The following is a 25,035-nucleotide window of genomic DNA, read 5'->3' as shown; positions in this document are numbered from 1 at the left end:
GTACTTTACGACCCGGTCGTCCCTGCTAGCTTTGAAAAATACCTCTGCAGTTTTAACAAAAAAAGCTACAATAATATCAGAGCGTCTCTATTTAATCTGAACATCTACAGAATGCCAACATCAATGTATTGCATATGAATGAATTCGATGTGGAATTTCCACAGGTCCCGCTAGTAATTCATTATTTTACCATAAGGTATTAAATAAATCTTGATATTAAGAAAACAAAATCTACAGATAGAAAAACTAATGTTTTTATATATATATATATATATATATATATATATATATATATATATATATAAGCATTTAGAATTTTATTAATAGTATAGATTATAATTGTTTTAAATAATAGGAAAAAATGTAAAAAAAAAAACAGTTCCCCATCTTGAATGTTATATGTAAAAACAAACAACAATGCCCACTGCAGAGTTATTGTTTCTATAGCGACTATAGTAATACAGTATAGTATATAGACTATAGTAATTTACGCCTGTATCGTCAAATATTCGTTAATATGTTTATAGTTAGTTGTCATATATCTACTTCAACAAATTACTCACAACTCATCATCCGATACTAATGTTTTTATTTCTTTGTGCAACTGGCGCTAATCTAATCTGTCTTACCCAAACGTTTAGCGACCAATATCAAATTTTGTGCATAATATTTGTTCTGATAATTCTCTCTCAAACCAGAAACCAATAATCTACCCTAAAATGATCGAATTTCTAATAATATTTCTAATGATATTATTAATGATATTTATATTATTAATGATAATATCTTTCCTAAACAAATAGATGCTTTTGCTAAATTATACAGGTGTATAGGTTCGACCTGATCGAACATAAACATCTAGTTACGTAAGCTCATTAAATAGGGATAATAATGGTAAGTAGAAACCAACTTCTATATGAGTCCTAATTAAAAAATGAGTCCTAATTAAAAAATGAGTCCTAATTAAAAAATGAGTCCTAATTAAAAAATAAAAAACTCAAATCCAAAAACGAGGTGCTTTTAATAAGTTTCCAGTCTTTTTCGTATTGGTTATTTTATTGATAGTACCCAAACGATATTTTAGTCTCCTTCGAAATAGCCTTCTTCGGCTGCAATGCACTTGTTGTACCGTTCCATCAACTCCTGGAAGGTTTCATAGAAGACTTCTTGTGTGAGCGTGTCAATGACCCTCGTCACAGCCTTTTTCTATCTCCTCAAGTGTCTCATAACGACATCTTTAAGCTTAGGGAATAACCAATAGTCACAGGGAGCAAGCTATGGACAAAGGGATCTGAATTGATCAGCTTGACAATCTCCCTGCTATCATGACCAAGTCTTTCTTTCTGATCTTATCTGACTACCCTTGGAACACATTCGCGCAAATCTTCTTCACCATCAGTTCCTCGCGGCGAATAATTGTGTGCACAGTTCCCACACTGATATCAATCTGTGCCCATTGTCTCCATAGACACATGAGGGTCCTCATCGATGAAATTCTTTATTTGGCCAATCAACTCTGGTTTTCGGACTTTCTTACTCCTCCTACGCCTCTCATCATCTCTCACAGACTGTCATCCTTAAATTGCTTATGTCACTCAACAACTGAGGTTCGATTCATACAAGATGGTCAAAAAGCAGTATGAAGCATTCCATACATCGGTCGACTTTTTATTCCAAGTTTAAAACAGAATTTTATTGCATTCCGTTCTTCTATAGTGTCACCACGTCCATATTGCATTACTAGCTGTGACGATCAGGCTTTAGTAGGGCGTATTCCAATTACTGCTGTAGCTTCTATTTTGAATCTGAAATCATAAAAATTGATCAGTCATCTCATAAGATGGATAGAAATATCATACTGAATTTTCAAGAGTTTTCGACCATTTTAAATGCCTGAAGTCTGGAAACTTACTTCAGACACTTCGTATATACCATTTACTCTAATCTCGATTTCATTGAAAAATTACAATCGTATAGAACCAGATAAAAAAAAATATGCAATCTGAGGTAGTAATGATAATTAAGTCTAATACTAATCTCAGTCTGTAAACAGAAAAAAACGTAGACATTTTATAAGCCAGAACGAAAAACGCCCCACTTTTTAAGACCCTAACCAATCTATAAAATGCCATTAAAATTCCCTTTCAAACAAGTTCTTTTACACAGTTATAGATTCATAACTGCTACCAATTACTTCTGTTTGATCTATACATTTCCATCCTTAAAGTATCTATAACCATTATTCTTTATACGAGTTTACTCTAGCTATTTTTGTTTATATATTATTTTAGTTTCTATGTTTTCTATTGTGACGTGGCTCATACCATATGACTTCCGGTCAACCCGACAATACAAGGTACGGAGAGTACGCAAGAAAGTGTATATTTCATTAACATGGACATAGCTTCATCCATCTATAGCCTTCAACCTCTAGAGGGGCATAGGCCATTTACAATTGTGCAGATGCTTTTATATCGAGGAGTTCTTTTTTGGGGTAAGGGTGCTGGCCCCACGCCCAATCTTCCCAGAAGGTACATACAGCGCCCAGCCTTCCCAAATTGTCACCTATCTGATACTGGCCAGGCTCAACGCTGCTTTACTTCGGTGTGCGAGAACCGGTGTGTTAAACGTGATTGTGCCGTATACTTATAGTTAACACCTACTATTTGTAAATATGTTTTGTTTTTGTGAAGTAGTTATCTACGTTTCCTCTTTTTATCCTTTTTTGTGCGACATAAAATATTCGCGACAGCAGGATTCAAATGTATTATGAACTTACAACAAATCTAAAGCGCCGTTCAGGAATTAAAATGGGGAAAAATAATGGAGGATTTTCAAAGCTCTTTGGTGGAATTTTAAAACGAGAAATTACGCCATGACGAATAGGAAAGCTTGGAGAAACAATGTCTATAAAATTTTAGAAACCTTCAAGAAAATATCAAACGATAGGCAAAAATATTCGAGGAACATATTGAACAGAAGGAAAAAAGATTTTAAAAAAAACTGTTTCGACAAAAGGAAATGATTCAACAAACTCAAATATTTTTTCACAAGATTCGGTAATAAATTCAGTTTGCAATTTTATTTACAAACCAGAAGAAGTCACATTCGAATCATATATTCCTATCAGGACACTTTTGAAAAGGAATGTAAGAACTTGATGCCGAGAAGTAAATACGATTCCTACAAGAAAAATACGAGCCAGTAGAACATGAAGAATATGCAAATTTTATACTGCCAAGGCGTCTTGTTTAAATTATATTTTAGGTTGGTTGGTTGTTTTTGTTTTACGGCATATCAACCCTTTTCAGGTTATTTAATGCCGAATCCAAAGATTTTGAAGAAATTTTTTTAATAGAATATACTTGTTGTTTTCACGTTGGTTTCTATTTAACCCATAGTTGGGACCCTAACAGGTACTACCACTCCGGGTCAGAGTGGACCTGAGAGCAATGGTAATTCAAGGGTGGCTCCACACTCCCCAAAGCCCACAAGCTGGGGCCTCACCACTGGATATAGTTTAAGGTCATATCCAGGACCTATCTTTTAGGAAACGATAGAAATATTAACGAAAATATTTGGGGAACAAAACTATTTATTACTCGCTGGCAATATTTAATCTGGGCGAATAAAGGATTGGAAAGATTAAACAACTTATGCTAGTTCAGTGAATAGATACTCTGAAAAGATCCGATTAAGCGAGATAACGCCCGACATTTTTAAAAGCCTAATATTCATACAAGGCTCAAGCTCCACATCTGGACGGAGGACACGGTTTCTAACAAAGATGGAGTGTAATTAAAACATTACTCTCCAAAAGTTAACAGAAACATATCAAAGAATTCTAAGTTTGAGAGTGGACAATGCAAAAATCGAAGAATGTGAAATAGCAAGTATGCATGCAACAAAGAACATGGCACAAGTTAAAAAAAAAAACTTATTTAAAATGAATCCGTGTTACAGCTGTTTAGAATTACATTTATGCCAATACTGTTCAGTTAAAAACAAAAAGTGCCATGTTCGTGGATTCAAAGGTCAGAAATTCACCCACTTTGTAACCACAAAGCAATGTTTTAACAGGTAAAGATAAAAAATTGTATAAAAAGTAAAAACAGTATACAGTAAGCGGCTGTGAAGACAACAACTGAGAAAGTTCAAAGAAAATATATTAATAACAAAACAAAAATGAATTCCAGATGGGCACTGGGGCGGATTGAACATCTTTAACATCATCTTCAATCGAAACCGAATCCCAAAATTATGAATATCGTGCAGACGGTCGGGTTTCAATCCAGGTTTGAGGTAGCTGCATGTCTGGCCGCACTGATGAGCTGTGAAACAGCAAAACAATAATACATGTGAATGACTATATATATATAACTTTAGTTCCTTCAGCTATAATCAAAACTGAAACCGAAACTTATAAAGAATTCTTAATTATTAAAAAAATATATTATTGAGTTCCCTCAGCTATAATCGAACCCGAAACCGAAACAAAAACTTATGAAAAATTCTTGGTAAAATTATTTATTACAAGAAATGGGAGTACATAACAAACGACCTAGATGTAAGCGTGACACAAAAAATAACAAACACGCTATCGTATGAGCATCCTTTTATCGCATCAGGAATTAATATAAAATCTATTTTATTATACATATGCATAATGTACAGAAAGATAGTAATGGTTATTAAGAGGATATGGGAGGCATAATCGGTAAATAATGAAGAAATATATATATATATATATATATATAGTCCTGGTAAAAATCATAAGACCACTTAAGAAAGTAAGTGTTTACGCATAATATCGAATTTTTCATTTCTTTCCATCATATTTCCCCTTTTGGCCATGGTTTTAACAATTTGTTTGATTAAAAATTCCATAATATGCGTAAACACATACTTTCTTAAGTGATCTTATGATTTTGACCAGGACTAATATATATATATATATATATATATATATATATATATATATATATATATATCACACATATATATATATATACATATATATATACACTAGCGGGGTTACCCGGCGTTGCTCGAGTGTGGAGAGGTGGAATAGGGTGGAATCAAACCAACAGTAAGCAGCCCGGGTGGAGAGAGGTATACAAAAAAGTGGTAGTAGGCAGACAGGCTCGAACTCGTAACGCGAAGAAAAAGAAGGTGAAAAAAAAATGTAATGCCTTAGCTTATATGTTCTTCGCCAAAACAGAAGTCGCGAGCGTTCGAATTAAGGTTAGTCAATCCAACAGAGACGATGACTTGCGAAAATGTGGACGCAAAAACTACCCCCCCTTGTAAAAAAACATCCAAGTTAATGGTGAAAGAATTAATGTTTTGGGCCATTTTTTATGTTATTCATCAGAGTGACCGAGATTAAAAACGATACCAATTTCGTCACGTTCCAGCGCGTCTGTCGGAAGTTTTTGCGAGACACACACACACTTTTGCATTTTATATATTAGATGGGAGATTTAAAAGGAAAGGAATGGGATCAATTCTGTAAGAGGAGACTGATCGAGATAATGAAACGCTCAATAAATTGTATTGGAGCTTATATAGAAATCAATAAAGAAAAAAAATACGATATAAAACTATATATATATATATATATATATATATATATATAGAGAGAGAGAGAGAGAGAGAGAGGGAGAGAGAGAGAGATTTAGTCATTTATTAAATAAGGGTATACATCAATTAGGGTGCGAAATATTTATACCATGGTATTTCGAAGCCTAATGCTTCTCATTAGAAGAGGATAGAAGATGCTAGGTAACATAATAGGGATGCGACGTTCTAGCAATATTTACATTTTTAAATTCAATTTGCACCCCAAACAAGACAGTGCGACTTTGAAGTAGGGGGCTACTATCGGGGACATAATTTGCAGGAGTACTATGAAGGGAGATGACCAGCAAGATGCTTGTTCACATTGCACGTGAACTTCTGCTTATCAGTACAGCTGGGAAAGCAGAATCCCGGAATGTAGTTCCAAAGACTTGCAGTTCTAGGAGAAAAATATTGGAGTAAAATGCTTTCTTACACCTAGGGATCACTACTGTAAAGAAGTGAGACTTAGTTGCTTGTCGAGTTTGTCGGTGTAGTCACGTCGAGGAGGTACAAGTTCTCGCAGTTCGTCAGAGGATTCACCATTAAAGTATTTGTAGAACAGGCAGGGGGATGCAACATTTCGTCGATGGAACAGAGGCTGAAGCATAGATGACAGTTCATGGCCTATTAGGTTGGCGACTCTCTTTTGAACCCTGTTCAGGAATGAGAGACAAGCAGCAGATGCACCAGCCCAAATGTGACAACAGTACTCCATACATGGGCGAATGGTGGCCTTAACAAGGTACAGGATACTTTCAGGCGTAAGTAATTTTCTAGCACGGTAGAGAGAGCACACCATTCTTTGCAACAGCCTTGGCAATGTATCTATTCCAGTTCACGTTCCCTGTAAACGTTAGGCCGAGGAGTTTAAAAGAAGTACTTTCAGGTAATGTGTTCTTGGCCATTACTATTAGTGGTAGAGAAGGTTTCTTGTAGTTAGGAGCGAAATAAAATATCGAGGCTGTTTTGGGGGAGCTAAATTGATATTTGTGATTTACAAAGAGTATAGTTTTTATTTTATAATGCAGGTAGATGTATTGCATATCTGTTATAATGAGTTATTAGACTCTCTGGGGGAATATATGTTACGTTAATTGAAGGACTATGCTTGTTTAATCATATGTATTAAAGGAATATAGTTATGGAAAGGTTTTACATGAAATATGGGGTTTATGTTATGTCGGTAAATTTAAGAACTGGTATCTGAAATTATTACAGTGCTTAAAAGAAAATATAAATTATAAGGAATAATAGTAAGATAATAAATCTGAGGGGATAAATTATAAAGGATAAATAAAATATTGAGGCTGTTTGGAGGAGCTAAATTGATCTTTGTGATATATGATGAGTATAGTTTTTATGTGATATATGATGAGTATAGTTTTTATGTGATATATGATGAGTATAGTTTTTATGTGATATATGATGAGTATAGTTTTTATGTGATATATGATGAGTATAGTTTTTATGTGATATATGATGAGTATAGTTTTTATGTGATATATGATGAGTATAGTTTTATGTGATATATGATGAGTATAGTTTTTATGTGATATATAATGAGTATAGTTTTTATGTGATATATGATGAGTATAGTTTTATGTGAGATATGATGAGTATAGTTTTTATGTGATATATGATGAGTATAGTTTTATGTGATATATGATGAGTATAGTTTTTATGTGATATATGATGAGTATAGTTTTATGTGATATATGATGAGTATAGTTTTATCTGATATATGATGAGTATAGTTTTTATTTGATATATGATGAGTATAGTTTTATGTGATATTTGATGAGTATAGTTTTTATGTGATATATGATGAGTATAGTTTTTATGTGATATATGATGAGTATAGTTTTTATGTGATATATGATGAGTATAGTTTTATGTGATATATGATGAGTATAGTTTTTATGTGATATATGATGAGTATAGTTTTTATGTGATATATGATGAGTATAGTTTTTATGTGATATATGATGAGTATAGTTTTTATGTGATATATGATGAGTATAGTTTTTATGTGATATATGATGAGTATAGTTTTTATGTGATATATGATGAGTATAGTTTTTATGTGATATATGATGAGTATAGTTTTTTATGTGATATCTGATGAGTATAGTTTTTATTATATAATGCCGGAATTTTTATTATACAATTTTTATTATATAATACAATATAGGAAGATTTTAGTGAAATAAGACAGAGGATAAACAAGTGGTAGAATAAGAGGATAAAGATCCAATGGAGTATGGGATGAAAAGATATAAAAAAATATAAGGATTATAGTTATAATGGACAATAAAGGTTATGAGAAATGCAAAGTTATGAAATATAGGAAAAAAGAACAGAGGAATAAAATAGATATACAAAATGGATACAATATCTTAGATACAAAAAAAAATAAGCGCAAAAATTTAAATATCTAAATAGCTAATTGACACCAAGAAAAAAGAAAGAGGATAGATAGATAACATTTACATATACTACTTTTTTCATTGTTTTACCTTTATGGTTTTTTTCTTCCCATGGATATATTTTATTTTTATTCTTATGTCTTTAGTTTTATATATATATATATATATATATATATATATATATATATATATATATATATATATATATATATATATACACCCTTCATTCCTAATATAAATGTTCTAAAGTCAGATTGTACTCATAGTTTATATTTTGTAAAATGTTAACCTTTCTCATCTTTATTTGCGGACTGTTATCCTGATTTTCATAGTTGTTGTTTCGCCAACAAATCCTCTGGCCTTCTCCAGGTGATTAACCGCGACGAAATATGTTATTACTGTCTTCCATAGTCTCGTAACTAAATCCCCAGTTATTACTGTCTTTCATAGTAAATAAATAAATGCACTTTCTCGTCTTCTTATGAGAAACATTTAGCTTCGAAATACTATGGCCCAAGGTTTTTCTCTCCATTATATCTTCTTATTGATCTGATGTTATATGAAAATTTAAGCCCCCATCTCCTCATATATATATATATATAGATATATATATATATATATAGAGAGAGAGAGTACTGTTTCGCTGCTCATCAGTGCAGTTACCTCAAGGCAGGATCGAAACCCGATCGCCCAAACGACGATCGGAGCTTCTAATCATTGCGCATACAAGAAGCCCGGGTTTTGAATCCCGGGTTCGGATATCTCTTATTGATGAGCACAAATGAAGGCGAAACTTAAGTCTTGGACATCCGGTTTGTTGGCTGTCATGGCTCTTGTAAGCTGCGACGTTATTTGGCTGGGGAAATAATTATATAGAATCTTTCACATTCTGAATATATATATATATATATATATATATGTATATGATTCCTTAATTATTTTGCGAAATATAAACTGTCTAAGCTAATTTTCAAAAATAATTTGAAACATAACTCTACCTGAAAACAATAGATACGACAAATAATGTAAAAAAACACGAGACCTGCATAACTAACCATGCCCAAAGCATCAACAATAGCGAGATATAATTATAGAAAAAAGCTGTTGCTTTATGCCAGAGACGTTGCCTCCAGACAAACTAGATATATAAAGCCACGGACGTTACGCAGTATTCAACAAAACGCTAAGGAAGAGCTACGGAAGATGTCTAATAAAAAAAGCATATACATACATACGAACTTACATACATAATAATCTCTCTCTCTCTCTCTCTCTCTCTCTCTCTCTCTCTCTCTCTCTCTCTCTCTCTCTCTCTCTCTCTGATTCAGAGTAACTATATATATAAAGGTCTGATATACGCGTTAAAGAGAATAAGTCCAGCAAACAAAACGAAAATTGCCTTGGGTAAGGTGTTCGCTCTACATCTATCTTTCCTAGGTATTCTATTTTGTTTCCTTCCTTTCCTATTTTGCAACCGTATTCACTATTCAAGTCGATCCTATTTGGATAAATGGGTACCCATACTATAAAAATGTGTTACCCATTGATCTCTTGTTTAGAACTGGAAAAGTGAGTTTGCAAAGCCCGTTAATTTTTTTTTAATTAAAAAATATTCAACATCAGCCTCTTTGATAATAAAAAGAAAGTGGGAAAGTGGTAAGTAGCATTATTAAAGAAGAACTAACAAAAAGTGGGGAGCAATAAACGAACAGAATGTTAGTAAGACATTAAGCTAATTGGTGAGTTCATGGGCATGCAAAAATAAACATAAAGATCCCTAAAAAATCCCTAAAGATTAAAATAACTATTAAGATTCTTAAGGAGTCAACTCAAAAATAACCCGAAAAATTCTTAAGGATTCAACTCAAAAATAACCCGAAAATTTCTTAAGGATTCAATTAAAAAGTAACCCGAAAATTTCTTGAGGATTCAATTCAAAAGTAACCCGAAAAATTCTTAAGGATTCAATTCAAAAGTAACCCGAAAAATTCTTAAGGATTCAATTAAAAAGTAACCCGAAAAATTCTTAAGGATTCAATTCAAAAGTAACCCGAAAATTTCTTAAGGATTCAATTCAAAAGTAACCCGAAAAATTCTTAAGGATTCAATTCAAAAGTAACCCGAAAAATTCTTAAGGATTCAATTAAAAAGTAACCCGAAAATTTCTTAAGGATTCAATTAAAAAGTAACCCGAAAATTTCTTAAGGATTCAATTAAAAAGTAACCCGAAAAATTCTTAAGGATTCAATTCAAAAGTAACCCGAAAAATTCTTAAGGATTCAATTCAAAAGTAACCCGAAAAATTCTTAAGGATTCAATTCAAAAGTAACCCGAAAATTTCTTAAGGATTCGATTACAAAGTAACCCGAAAAATTCTTAAGGATTCAATTCAAAAGTAACCCGAAAAATTCTTAAGGATTCAATTCAAAAGTAACCCGAAAAATTCTTAAGGATTCAATTCAAAAGTAACCCGAAAAATTCTTAAGGATTCAATTCAAAAGTAACCCTAAACATTTTTAAGGATTCAATTCAAAAGTAACCCGAAAAATTCTTAAGAATTCAATTCAAAAGTAACCCTAAACATTTTTAAGGATTCAACTCAAAAGTAACCCTTAAAATTCTTAACGATTCAATTAAAAAGTAACCCTAAAAATTTTTAAGGATTCGACTCAAATGTAACTCTAAACATTTTTAAGGATTCAACTCAAAAATAACCCGAAGATTTCTTGAGGATTCAACTCAAAGTAACTAAAATTTCCTAAGGATTCCACTTGAAACCTGAATTTTCTCTTGAACATGTAATTTTTTAATCTGTTATATTTGAACATTCTTGGAATTTTTTTCAAGTTTTTTATGTAGATTATTTAAAGCTTTGGATCCTACTTTCTTTACTTTCGGGGTTTTTTTTTTGTATTTCCTTTCTTACTTTTCTATTTTCCTTTATTTTACTTTTCATTTTCTTCTTTCTGTTCACTATCTTTCCCTTTTTTACTGTTTGAGCCTTCATATTGACCTTTATTGTCTTTTTTATTTTTTTTACTTACTTTTATACTTCCCTTTCCGTTTTATTATTTTCGTATTCCCTCTTTTTTCTTCATACATATTTATTTCCGTCCTCCTAGTTATACTATTTATAATTTTAATATTTTTTCCTACTTTTCAATTTTTTTTTTAATTTTCAAAAGTCGCTACCTTCTACTTTGTATTTTATACCTACTTTTTATATTTCTTGTTCATTTCCATTTCAAATCTAAATATAATTTAACTAGTTACTATCTATGTTTACATTTTGTATAACTGCGGTCCTTTTCCTCTTCTCATGAGAAGCATTTACTTTAAAAATGTCATGGCCTAAAGATATTCCCTTTTTCTTCTTTCCCTCTGTTCCTTCTTGTTGAGATATTATATGTAACTTTTATTAGTTATCTTCTACTTAATATATATATATATATATATATATATATATATATTAATTTCAACTTTTTACAAGCATATTCCATTTTATTAAAGTTTAACGAAAAAATTAGCAAAATATAATCTTTAAAAATACAAGTAATAAGATACAAGTTGGAAAAGCATTTCTCGCAAGACATGAAAATAGTCAAACAAAATGTTTTTCATAAACTTTTAAAGATACTAGATTTAATTTTAAATTATCAATTTTCAAAGTGCACTTTTATAAACTTTACAAGATATGAAAATTTGATTGAAATTGAATCTACAAATTATCTTGTTATCTTATGTTTTATACATTTGTGTCGCTTAATAAATTTAGATGAACATTTTGTATCTATACTAAATAAATCTTATATTTTACGTAGGCATCACCACTTTTCAAGGCCCAGAAGCCACTCGAGGAAAAGGGTTACAGAGTATACAGTAGTCAATTGGACAATATAATAATCGATAGTAATGGCAGTTCGTTGAATTTGTTATCTTAAGTGGAACGGCTCATCAAAAACTTGTTTACGTTAGACTTGAAGACAACCATATTGTAGTCAGCTGGAAAGCAGGAAAACGGAAGACAATTCCACAGGCGTGCAGTTCTAAGAAAGAATCTTTGTTCATGGAATCTACGTTTAGGTTTAGGCACAGATAAAGAGTGGGAGGAATTATTGATAGTGTTTTCAGCTAGACGAGTGTTTCTTGTGAAAGTTTGATTGAAGCTCAGTCGAGCACTTGCCATGAAATTAACGATAAAGCAAAGACAAATTCGCAACATATCTTCTGTGAGAAAGAGGTGGCAGGGAAGAGAAAAGGACATCTCCTACGAGGCTACAAAGTCTATTTTGAACTTTATCAAGGCAGGATAAGTCCTTAAGATTTTATATCTATACTAACAATAAATTTTTATATCTATACTAAACACCATTAAAATTTTATATCTATACTAAACACCATTAAAATTTTATATCTATACTAAACACCATTAAAATTTTATATCTATACTAAATAAACCTAAAATTTTATATCTCTATAAATAACACAAACATTTTACATGTATACTCAATAACACAAAACTTTTATACCTATACTTAATAACACAAAACCTTTATACCTATACTAAAAAACACTAAGCAACACTTACTTTTTAAGTGTTGCCTAGATTTTAATTAAGAGCATTTTTGCACTAATGAATCAGGAAATGCCAACCGTTTCTCTTGATCAGACCATGTATTTGTGATAAAAAAAACAGCTCTGGTGACAAAATTGATTCCATTTTTGTGGCATAATCAGTTAATGTTTGCTAAGTTGTTTAAAAAAAACCCAGATCTTATGTTCAATCATAAAACATTTTATGGCATTATCAAATGTGTTTTTAAGAGAAAAAATGTTTTGCCAACACCATATATTGACTACTGGATAGAAGCATTGGTTACTGTAGATTCTATTATTGACATTGATAAAGGTAAGTACACGAAAATTGTATAATGTTTCACCATTGTTCCAACTTCAAGACTTGAATTTTCGTTTTTTCAAACTCTTGGAGTGTTCAGCAGCAGGCGGTCTCTCTTCAGATTCCAACAGTAGTCAGCAATCATGAACTTAGCTCCATCTCTTTCAGGTTGTAATGGAATTTCTCCCCCTGCTCGTCATTTATTTAATCTGAGTTCTCAGGAAACCGGCCTATATATGGAAATTGATATTTCACTTTGTCGCTCATGTTGCAGCACAGGTTTCTGAAAGCAATCAGCATGTAGCTGTCAAGTTTTGGGTAATGTTTTGCCAAGAAAGTTTTTTCCCATCGAGAACAAATCATTTCTACGCTTCGAGTTCGTTCATTAAGTTTTCGAAGTCTGGATCTCTGATGAGCTGTCGGATTCGAGGCCCGTCAAAGATTCCAGTTTTAAACGTCTCTATGGTCACTTCTGGAAAAGCCTGGCACAAGTAAATAAAGCAGACACTCTAGTGAACTGCTTGATTAATCCGAGTTATGTGCAACAATGGGAAGTGTAATCTATTTCCGTCCATCTTAGAAAAATCTGGGACAAACAAGTGTAGCAATCACCACCCATGTCCAGTCTTGGTAAACTGCTTGAATGAGGTGAGCTTGATGGTAAGAGGATTGTGTCTCTGAATATCAGTGGATCGTTCCTTGCAAGGCACCAATTCTTCTGACACAGGTTAGCCCTTCTTTGTGTATGCTAAGCACCAATTTTTGGAAGATTTCGAGATTTTCTGACTGCAAACTTGTCCATAATCTCCCAGAACTATGAAATCTGAATACTTCTTGTTATTAAAATAATCTTATATAATATTAATAAACACGTGAACCAGAGAAAGTAATTATATATAGAAATGTCATCGATTGAAATAAAAATAAATACGCCAACTTCAACGAGCCACTTCTGACAACACTCTCATACACAACTTCGCAGATGTGCGCACGCGTGTAAATGCACATATGTACGTAGTAGTTCTACGACTCTTGCACCTTTCAATTAAGTCTGTTTAGAAAGCTGAAAAGAGAATAAGAGCATAACTATTTATCCAGACATGCTCATGCACATATACAAAGACGCAATCATATGCACGCATACCTACAATATAAGGTCACATCTGGCCGACAACAAAGTGGAATATCAAGTTGCATTGGGTTGAGAGTATGTCTAAATTTTTAAAAGTAATAATCCGACTAACCAAGTCACTGGGCGAAACAATGAAACTACAATCAGAGTAAGGTATAGACATGTAATATATTCAGATAAAGCGAAAATGAGAGGCAGACTGAAAGGCATATATCAGTTTTACTGTTTATATATTTAATTATTTACTATAATAATTATTAAATACCTACGGATACTAGTGTTTCGTCCTTTCGGAAATCAGCAGTGCAAGGATTAACATCAGTCGAGATATATATAAAGTCTGAATAAGACTTAAATATTTTGTAAAAAATATAATAAAAATTCAGTTTACAAATGGTTTTCAAAGAGGAGAAAAGAAACCTAGTCATGGATATATAAAAACCCTGTATATATATATATATATATATATATATATATATATATATATATATATATATATATATATATATATATATAACATATTCAAACGCTATTACATTAGGGTGTCTAAAAATTATTGAAGGGTTCGAAACTAAAATAAATTCTTTATTTTTGGGTATATCCTTCCATAATTTTAACACAATCTAACTAAGACATTGGGGAATTTAAACCTGTCTTTATTTATAAAAAATATCTTTTAAATGTTGTCCATTTTCAGCTTCGCATATTTGTGCTCTTTCCAAAACATTATTCATGACAGATTGCAGAATCTCTGGATTGCGATTTAACTCCCTTATTTCGTTCTTGATGTTTTCCTCCAATTTTTGCAAGGTTTTGAGTTTGTTAACAGACTCTTTAAGATATCCCTACGAGAAAAAGTCGGTGCTAGTCAAGTCGGGAGAACGTGGTGGCCATTTGACATTGCCATAGATAATGTCGCCAAAGCATTGCTTGATAAGCTCCATGGTGTATGCGTAGGTTGTTCAACGCTATATTTATCTATAATTAATTTCAAAAATATTATCTGTAAAATATCTGAAATAAATTAAAAAAAAATAATAATCATTAATGGTAATATGACAAAGACTTTCTGGACACACTGCATATTATTTTATTGGAATCCTTTAAGTAATTTGTATATGTATTTACTTGCGGATTTTTATCCTCATCTTCATAGTTTTTGTTGTTGTTTTACCAATTTTTGGTCAATTATGCCTAGCATTCTTCAGGTGGTTAACCGCGACGGAAACTGATTTGTTGGCCAAAAATGTAGTGAGACAACTATGGAAGGCAGTAATTATTGAGGATTCAGTGAAGAGACTTAACATTTTTATCCCGTCGCAGTTAACCACCTGAACAAAGCCAGAGGAATAGTTGTTCGAAACGTGGTGAAACAACAGATGTGGATAACCGTCACTAAATAAATAGTTAAACGTATCTATATAATTAGAGAGAAGGAGATAGAGACTACCTATTATTTATGAAATATAGTATTCTGCATTTGATATTGCTTGATAATGATAACTTGGAACTAAGTTCAAAATATCGCAGACTTAGCACTTACCGTTAAAAAAAATTTACAATTACAAAAGAAAAATTAAATAGAAAGTGACGAACTTATGCTCTTTACCGTGTAGCCGTTCTGGAGATTTAAAAACAGTACAGCTGTTAAATTCATGGCTCTTCAGTGAAAATTACCACCTCTTCAATAACAAATTATGTGTACAATCCTGCTACTACTTCACTAATTTATATATATATATATATATATATATATATATATATATATATATATATATAAAAGCGAAAATGTGTGTGTATGTATGTATGTGTGCACTTTTTCTGTATGTCCGCAAAAGGCTTTTTTTTTACCGGGCTTCTCGGTAGGCTTGCTCCTTAAAACTTTTTGTATGCTGTCTAGATGATAATATGTACGAAATAACAAAAAGAAAAGAAAAAATTGGAAGGCTTCTATTTAATTAATAATTCCTATTATGGGCGTTTAGAAACACGTGTTGTGGGGATAGGGAAGGGTTTATATTTGATGAGGAGTAGCCTTAGTTATTTAAATTAGGTAGGACAGTTATGCTTGTGTGTGGGGAAGAAAATGGAAACTTTACGAAGAAAGAAAAAAAGAAGAAATCGAAAAAGAGGGGGATCGTAGTCGATCCGTCTACGGTTCGTTGCTATAGTAACGAGTTCATATATTTAAATATATAATCATATTATTTAGTTTAATCTATTATAATAATAATAATAATAATAATAATAATAATAAATAGCAATAATAACTAGTTTGAATTAAAAACTTAAGTTGAATAAAATGGCTTAACTGATTTAAATGTTATGAGAAACCTAAGATTCTGAATTTAATCTAATATAAGTTGAATCTGATCTATGAATATTCTAATACAATATTCAGAACAATTGAAATAGTCGAAATCATACAACTAAGATATACATAACTCTCTCTCTCTCTCTCTATATATATATATATATATATATATATATATGCAACAACAAATGCCACATACAAATTTACTATAAGATAGTGACTATTAGTCACTATCTTATATAACTTTAGAATGCCTTTTTAGATATATTTAGTCGTTATAACAAAATCCTACGTTTAATCCTAGGAGCACCTCATCACAATCGCGAAAGTAGTAGTTCCTAATTTTCCCTCTAAATTATAAATCCTCTACCGCCCTCACTCATCACCAGGATGATTTCTGCACTTTCGACGGATATGGGATTTCATGGATCATATACTCATAGACATACTATGACCTTTCCAGTTCTGCAATTTTCAGTGAAGAGTCTGATGACGCTTTTAATCGGGATGATCGCAACACATTCATGAGACTAACATCAGCGCATAATTGCCAAGAAGCAATGTAAGTGCATTAAAAACTTGTTTGTATTGTTTATTAAATATAGTAATGAAGTTTAATAAATTTTAAATGAAATACTGACAGATTGTCACCATGCTCACAATAACAATGATGACACCATAACTAGTATCATTGTTAGAATTAACATGATATGGTGTAATAATTTAAGTATCGCACTTCATTTTGAAATAACCCATAAAAGAATATCTCTATCGGTTCTTGAGATACACGGGGCACCAGGTTGCAAAACTTTAAACCTAATTTCCTATCTTTTAAAAAAAACTAGCGTTTACTACTGTATTATTTTGAGAGCCTCATATAAGATATATAATACTAGCAGGTCGTAAAATACGCATAAGTATTATATTTTAATTTATGCTAAATTCGTATTTATTCTGAGGATAAATACCGTAAGTAGTAAATATAACGTCAAATTCCTTTAAAAAATGAATTAAAAACACGGAATGTGCATGCAAGTATTATGTTTTTTTTTTCTAAACAGTTCACTTGTGTGTAAAAGAAATACTCGAGCTGAGATCGAAACCAAAACCTAATGACAGTAAGTCAAATACGATAACCATAAGTTCAGCTTGACACAATATTTAAAGAGTATTTTAAAACATACTTATTTTTAACATAAGTAATCCGTCACGTGAACGATTCACGCATGCGCATTTCTAAAACAGTTGACAGACAGATAAAAATCCAATGACCCCCCACGTACCAATTTTTCAATGTTGATTCCTTAGCAGGCCTTTTGTTCCAATTGAAAACCGATAAAAAGTTTTCCACGTTTCTAAGTACTCTATATACGAAATTTCGCGTCTCTAAATCAAAACTTCGTAGAGTATATAGGTTGAGAATTCTCCTCACACACTCATTCCCACTTTTATAGATATATAAATATATGTGGGTGTGTGCGTGCATGTGCGGGAGATAGTTTATTGAAATATGATTTTTTTAACTTTGATATTGCTGGCGAGCTTACGGTACAAGGATTGCAAAAAGTCGAAGTATTTCTCGGAATCAGAATACACTGTGATGCCATAATAGGTACTCTTTTTTCGCCTCTCTCCTTCCCCTTGTAATTTATTTCGCTCTTTTATTCATTTGCATCATTCTATGCTTCAAACTACTCGCTCTTTGTTCACATTAGCCCTCCTTCTTCAAGCCATCTAAAACATCCGTGAAGTGTGCACGGTGACAAGCAGGCAAACGCAAAAAGATAACAGTTTTTGTACGCGTATTGGATATTTTTGGATAGTTAGATATAAAATAGAGCAAAAACGAAGGAGAGGGAAAGGATATTTAAAAAGAAAATGCAGTAGGTTCTTTGAGGAAAACTCTTTGCATCAATATTTATAACATTTTTTAATATCTTATGTAAATATTGCTTATAGCTTAAAATCACGTTTCGTTTGATTAAGCGAATTATATTCCACACATCCAATAAATAAGGAATGCAGTTTAAAACAACGGAAAGATATGAATAATAAAATAAGTAAAAACGAATATTATTAAATGCATAAAACTAAATATCCGTGTATAACCAGTAAAGCGATACGAAAACGTCGAGCGTGACAGAGAGACAAGCGGACTGAGCGTCATATAGAGATGCGTGGTCGCGTCTAAAACTGATATTTCAAACTTAAACGTGACAGTCAGACCAATAGAAATGGTATCTCCAACGGAAATTTGTTGCGCAGATTAATATGTTCGAAATTAGATGCGTTAATTTATGGCGCGTTTAACAGTCAAAATATTATTCTCAACTTAAAAGCGACCCAGATACAGACTGAGACGACCAACGGACAGGGACCCTAAACTAAAAAGAAAATGTATCCAAGAAAAACTCGAAACGCTCGTAAATACAATATGACCGCTCTCATGAGAACCGTAAAAACAACATAAATTTCGCTAAAAACAACCGAAGATAAACATGTTTGCTAACAATCAAGTAACAGCTCTGTTTTATTTAATTTTTTATGGAGATAGAGATTCATTTATGTCTTTTTCAGATTTGTCCTCACTTGTTTAAATGGGAGGTTTGCTTTCGTCTACTAAGCATACATTATATATGGGATTAGTTTTGGATGATTTCACTACAGTTTGTAAAAGCGATTTCGTTGATCAGAACCCTCCAGTTTTAAATAGTATTTTCATTGATCTATTAGTTTTAAATAGCATCCATTTTGGATTACCATGTTTCAGTTCTAAATAGCTTCATTTTGGATTATTACTTTTCAGTTCTAAATAGTATTAATTTTGGATTATTACGCTTCAGTTTTAAATAGTATTAATTTTGGATTATTACGCCTCAGTTCAAAATAGTATTAATTTTGGATTATTACTTTTCAGTTCTAAAAAGTATTAATTTTGGATTATTACGCTTCAGTTCAAAATAGTATTAATTTTGGATTATTACGTTTCAGTTCAAAATAGTATTAATTTTGGATTATTACGCCTCAGTTCAAAATAGTATTAATTTTGGATTATTACTTTTCAGTTCTAAAAAGTATTAATTTTGGATTATTACGCCTCAGTTCAAAATAGTATTAATTTTGGATTATTACTTTTCAGTTCTAAATAGTATTAATTTTGGATTATTACGCCTCAGTTCAAAATAGTATTAATTTTGGATTATTACGCCTCAGTTCAAAATAGTATTAATTTTGGATTATTACTTTTCAGTTCTAAAAAGTATTAATTTTGGATTATTACGCCTCAGTTCAAAATAGTATTAATTTTGGATTATTACTTTTCAGTTCAAAATAGTATTAATTTTGGATTATTACTTTTCAGTTCTAAATAGTATTAATTTTGGATTATTACGCCTCAGTTCAAAATAGTATTAATTTTGGATTATTACGCCTCAGTTCAAAATAGTATTAATTTTGGATTATTACGCCTCAGTTCTAAAAAGTATTAATTTTGGATTATTACGCCTCAGTTCAAAATAGTATTAATTTTGGATTATTACTTTTCAGTTCAAAATAGTATTAATTTTGGATTATTACTTTTCAGTTCTAAAAAGTATTAATTTTGGATTATTACGTTTCAGTTCAAAATAGTATTAATTTTGGATTATTACTTTTCAGTTCTAAAAAGTATTAATTTTGGATTATTACGCCTCAGTTCAAAATAGTATTAATTTTGGATTATTACGCTTCAGTTCTAAATAGTATTAATTTTGGATTATTACGCCTCAGTTCAAAATAGTATTAATTTTGGATTATTACTTTTCAGTTCTAAAAAGTATTAATTTTGGATTATTACTTTTCAGTTCAAAATAGTATTAATTTTGGATTATTACGCGTCAGTTCAAAATAGTATTAATTTTGGATTATTACGCCTCAGTTCAAAATAGTATTAATTTTGGATTATTACTTTTCAGTTCTAAAAAGTATTAATTTTGGATTATTACGTTTCAGTTCAAAATAGTATTAATTTTGGATTATTACGCCTCAGTATATATATATATATATCACGTGTCTGTTTAAATGTATGCATGTATGTTTGCCTAATACTTTCGACAGAGGCGACGGTTCCGTTTTTAAGCTCAACCCTACGGACGACAAATATCGAAACATTGGTTAAAAGCATTAATTCCTTCATCCTCACTTGGCACTTTTCTACAGGAAGGGGTCACTTTTTTTCGCCGATATTTTCGAAAGTTATCCCCGCTTTTTGATTGACTAGCCTTAATTTAATTTTTCGCTACGTCCGATTTGGCGATGGGGGCAACCGCAAAGACGTCACGTTTTCTTGGGTTTTTTTTCATGTTCTTTTCCTCCTTCGCGGTACGGGTTCGAGCCTGCCTGCCTACTACTACATTTGTTTTTTACTTTGCTCAACACACACCTCCAAATACCCAGGCAACGCCGGGCACTAAGGCTATATATATATATATATATATATATATATATATATATATATATATATATATATATATATATGAAGAAAACCAGACTGTGCCAAACCGCTGTACAATACTTATATGTAGGAAGTATATAAATATCGGATATTTGAATTTTTGATGTTGACTGACAGAGACATCGATATGCTAACTGTTAAAGTAATTAAAATTAGTTTCGGTATAGGTTACATTTTCTTAGAAATTTCGCAACACGATTTAAATATTCCGCTGGTTTCATCTCGGGTTATTAGAATTCTTTTGAATTAACAGAAGGATTGAGATATTTTTTTAAAAAAATGAAGTCAGTCATTCCATTATGACCTTTCACATTTAATAGTTTTTTTTCTTTTTAATTGAATTTAAAGACGCAAAGACGTGAAAAATATCACTGTTTTTGCCTTCATATGAGGGCTGAGATATCCAGGAGGCCGGTATTTTAATGTGGAAAAAATCCAACATCTCCTAAAAGGGTTTTTTTTTTTTTTTTTTTTTTTACAAAGGCATCACCACATTATCAAGGCCCAGAGGCCACTCAAGGATAAGGGTTAAAGAGTGTACAGAAGAAATTGGTCAATATAGTAATCATTAGTAATGAAAATTTGGTAAATTTAATAACTTATATGGAACGGCTCATCAAGAACTTATTTACTTTAGACTTGAACACAACCATATTGTAGTCAGCCGGAAAGCAGGAAAACGGAAGACAATTCCACAGGCGTGCAGTTCTAAGAAAGAAGCTTTGTTCATGGAATCTACGTTTAGGTTTAGGCACAGATAAAGAGTGGGGGAAATTATTGATAGTGTGTACAGCTAGACGAGTGTTTCTTGTGAAAGTTTGGCGAGGGGGGACCATAGATTGAAGCTCAGTTGAACACTTTCCATGAAAATAACGATACATCAGAGACAAACTCGCAACATCTCTTCTGTGAGATAGAGGTTGCAAGGAGGAGAAAAGGACATCTCCTACGAGGCTACGAAGTCTATTTTGAACTCTATCAAGGCAGGACAAGTCCTTTCTAGCAGCTCCTGCCCAGATGTGGCAACAGTATTCCATCCTTGGACGTACCTGGCTCTTATATAGATAGAGAATAGCATCAGCAGTGAGATATCTACCGGATCGATAGAAAGATCCCACCATTTTTCCAGCGGCCTTGGCAACAGATTTGATATACGTGTTCCATTTAAGATCAGGAGTAATGGTCAAGCCCAGAAGCTTGTCAAAACTTGAGGCCTCCTGAAGACGAGAGCCATTCATTTCAATTGATGACAAATGTGGATTAGAATGTTGATGATGTAAAGAGAGAAGCTTGGTTTTAGATGGATTAAAAGTAACCAGCCACTCCTTTCCCCATTGTACTACATACTCAAGATCAGAGGAGAGAGAATTGGAGAGAACTTGGTCGTTTACTGTCTTAGATGCTGTACCATAAATGGTAGTGTCGTCAGCATAAATGTCTACAAATGATGTAAGGATATGATTTGGAAGATCATTAATGTAGATCAGGAAAAGAGTTGGGCCCAGGATGGATCCCTGAGGGACACCGGCATCAATACTGTGAGCTTCTGATTTTTGCCCCTCAACTACTACTCTTATGAACCTATCAGAAAGAAATGATTTAATAATTGAGAAGACTTTTCCAGCTATACCATAGCTAGCGATCTTATGAAGTAAACCTTTATGCCATACCCTATCAAAGGCTTTAGATATGTCAAGAGCAATTGCCCTAGAAAGATTGCCACCGTCGAGAGATTTGCTAATCCTATGCGATATAACTGTAAGGACATCTGCTGTAGATCTAGCAGAACGGAAACCATATTGAGTGTCACTAAGAAGGTTATTTTTGTTGAGATGTTTGATTACTTCTGTATTTAACACAGATTCTAGCAACTTACTCATGACGCACAGGAGACTTATTGGCCTGTACTGAGAGGGGGATGAGCGATCACCTGAATTCTTAAATACAGGGCATACTGATGAGATTTTCCAGGGAGATGGGAAACTATTCTCCTTAAGACAACGTTTAAACAGTTTTGTAAGTATGGGCGTTAGTTCAGGTTGAAGTTTTTTGAGTACTATAATTGGAATACCATCAGGACCAGTTGCTTTACTCGAATCAAGGTTTTTGATTAGCTTGGCAACATCACGTACAGATATACGTATATCACATAGCGTGTTTTCTGATACAGGAGGAAATATTGGGGGTTGGCGGTCTTGGTCGCAAAGGGTAGAATTAGCTGCAAAGTTCTTGACAAAGAGTTTGGCTTTGTCTGATGCTGACGAGATTACCTCAGGTCCATTGATAATAGTTGGGATGGAGCACACGCTTCTGTTCAGGATTCTGTTTGCTATTTGCCAAAACTGGTGGGAACCAAGCCGCTGCTCAGCTACTTTGGACTTAACAGATTGAGCATACAACTCTCTTGCGTTCCTTATTACTTTCTTACAATGGTTGCTGGCAGTCCTGAAAACGGCTTTAGTTTCCATACATCTATTACGTTTGAAGCAGTGGAAAAAGTGATTTCTGTGCGCAATGGCAGCAGCACATTCTGGAGAGAACCATGGCTGGCTGTTAGGTTTTTGCTGAAACTTTTTAGAGGGTATGAAATGGTCAATACCTACAATTAACCATTCAGTTAGGTCTAATACTATAGAGGACACATCCTTTTTAAACATGGAATGCAGAGGTAGATCAGATATAAATGTACGGAAGCTATCCCAGTCAGCCTTAGTGTATCGATATACTGTACGATGAAGAGGTACGTCTGGGGACTTATTACATTTCATTTTTATCTTAATTGATACAACAGAGTGGTCGGAAGATCCAAGAGGCGACAGAACAGAAACTGAACATAGTTCAGGGCAAGTTGTGAGAAAAAGGTCTAGTAGGCTCGCATACTGGCCGTCATTATCGGGCACACGGGTAGGTTCCTGAACAATCTGAGTGAGGTCATAGGCAATGGAGAAATCATGACAGAACCTCCCCTCATCATCAGTCTTGTTTGAGTGGGTCAACCATTCGACGTTGTGAACATTGAAGTCTCCACATACGTGAATGTTAGCTGAAGGATAAGTAGAAAGGACTTGGTCAATTTTCTCAGATATGCTTTGAAAGATAGTAACTCCGCTGTTGTGGGGGCGATAGAGAGTAAATATTAATGCAGTAGTGTGAGCTAAAGCAACCCGGAAGCACATATAGGGTAAGTTAGGATCTTCCCTGGAGATGTCCCTCCCACATGGAAAGCTATCTTTAATATAGGCACATATTCCATGCCCATGGCGATCTTGGGGGTCAAATTTAGAAGTTAAGTTAGAGTATCCTGTAATTGCAAATTCTTCTAGGGAAATAGCCTGTCCAATGCCAGTTTCACTTAAAAATAAAAGGTCTGGTTTAGTCTCCTGTAATTGGGTTTCAACCTCTGGAAGGTTAGAACGAAGACCCCTTATGTTGGAGAAGGAGACATGGTAGTAGGGGTCTACGTTGGAAGTTGGAGAACCGGGTTTAATCGTGTATTTTTTCTTGAAACTTGTCATGATGAAATTTTGGAATTTGTGGACTAGGTCGACAGATTTACTTGGAGCAGGACAGAGAGGGGAAACTAAGAGAGAAAAAGAAACGAAGATTTTTTTTTGTAGCACATGATAAGGTAAAGCCGTAACAATTACCCACTAGTATGGCATCGAGAGGCCTCACCAGAAGCTACTGCATGGTCCAGATTCCATTCACCAAATGGCAATACAGCAGCTCCAGTACTTTGCACCTGCTGATAGGACAGCCTCCTTAGGTTCGGGTCCCTGATGGCTACAAGGATAGACATAGAAACAGAAAATTTCCACCAACTCTGCCAACTGTTCGCGCAATAATACTGCCAACCTAGAAAACAGCTTTTTCTTCTCCCTTTGTCAGAAAAATCACTCATTTAAAAAATGAGGACTGAGGGACAAATAAGAAGAAGCGAGAGTAGCAGGAGCTGCCGATAACGCATCCACAATGCGTTTTCTACTCTCCATTAAAAAAAAAACTATTAAGTATTGTACTTAAAAGTCCAACGGACGTGTTTAAGGGAAAGTATGGTGATAGATTCCCCTCTCAAGAACTAAAAATGAGTACAATTAGGTAATCTGTTTTTGCAATCAACTCGGTAGATAAATAAACATTTATGGACGAGAA

The sequence above is a fragment of the Euprymna scolopes genome, chromosome 23 (genome assembly GCF_053919585.1).
Source record: "Euprymna scolopes isolate OS-2025 chromosome 23, ASM5391958v1, whole genome shotgun sequence".
Classification (NCBI taxonomy): Eukaryota; Metazoa; Mollusca; class Cephalopoda; order Sepiida; family Sepiolidae; genus Euprymna; species Euprymna scolopes.
Note: the sequence above shows the minus strand (reverse complement) of the source record.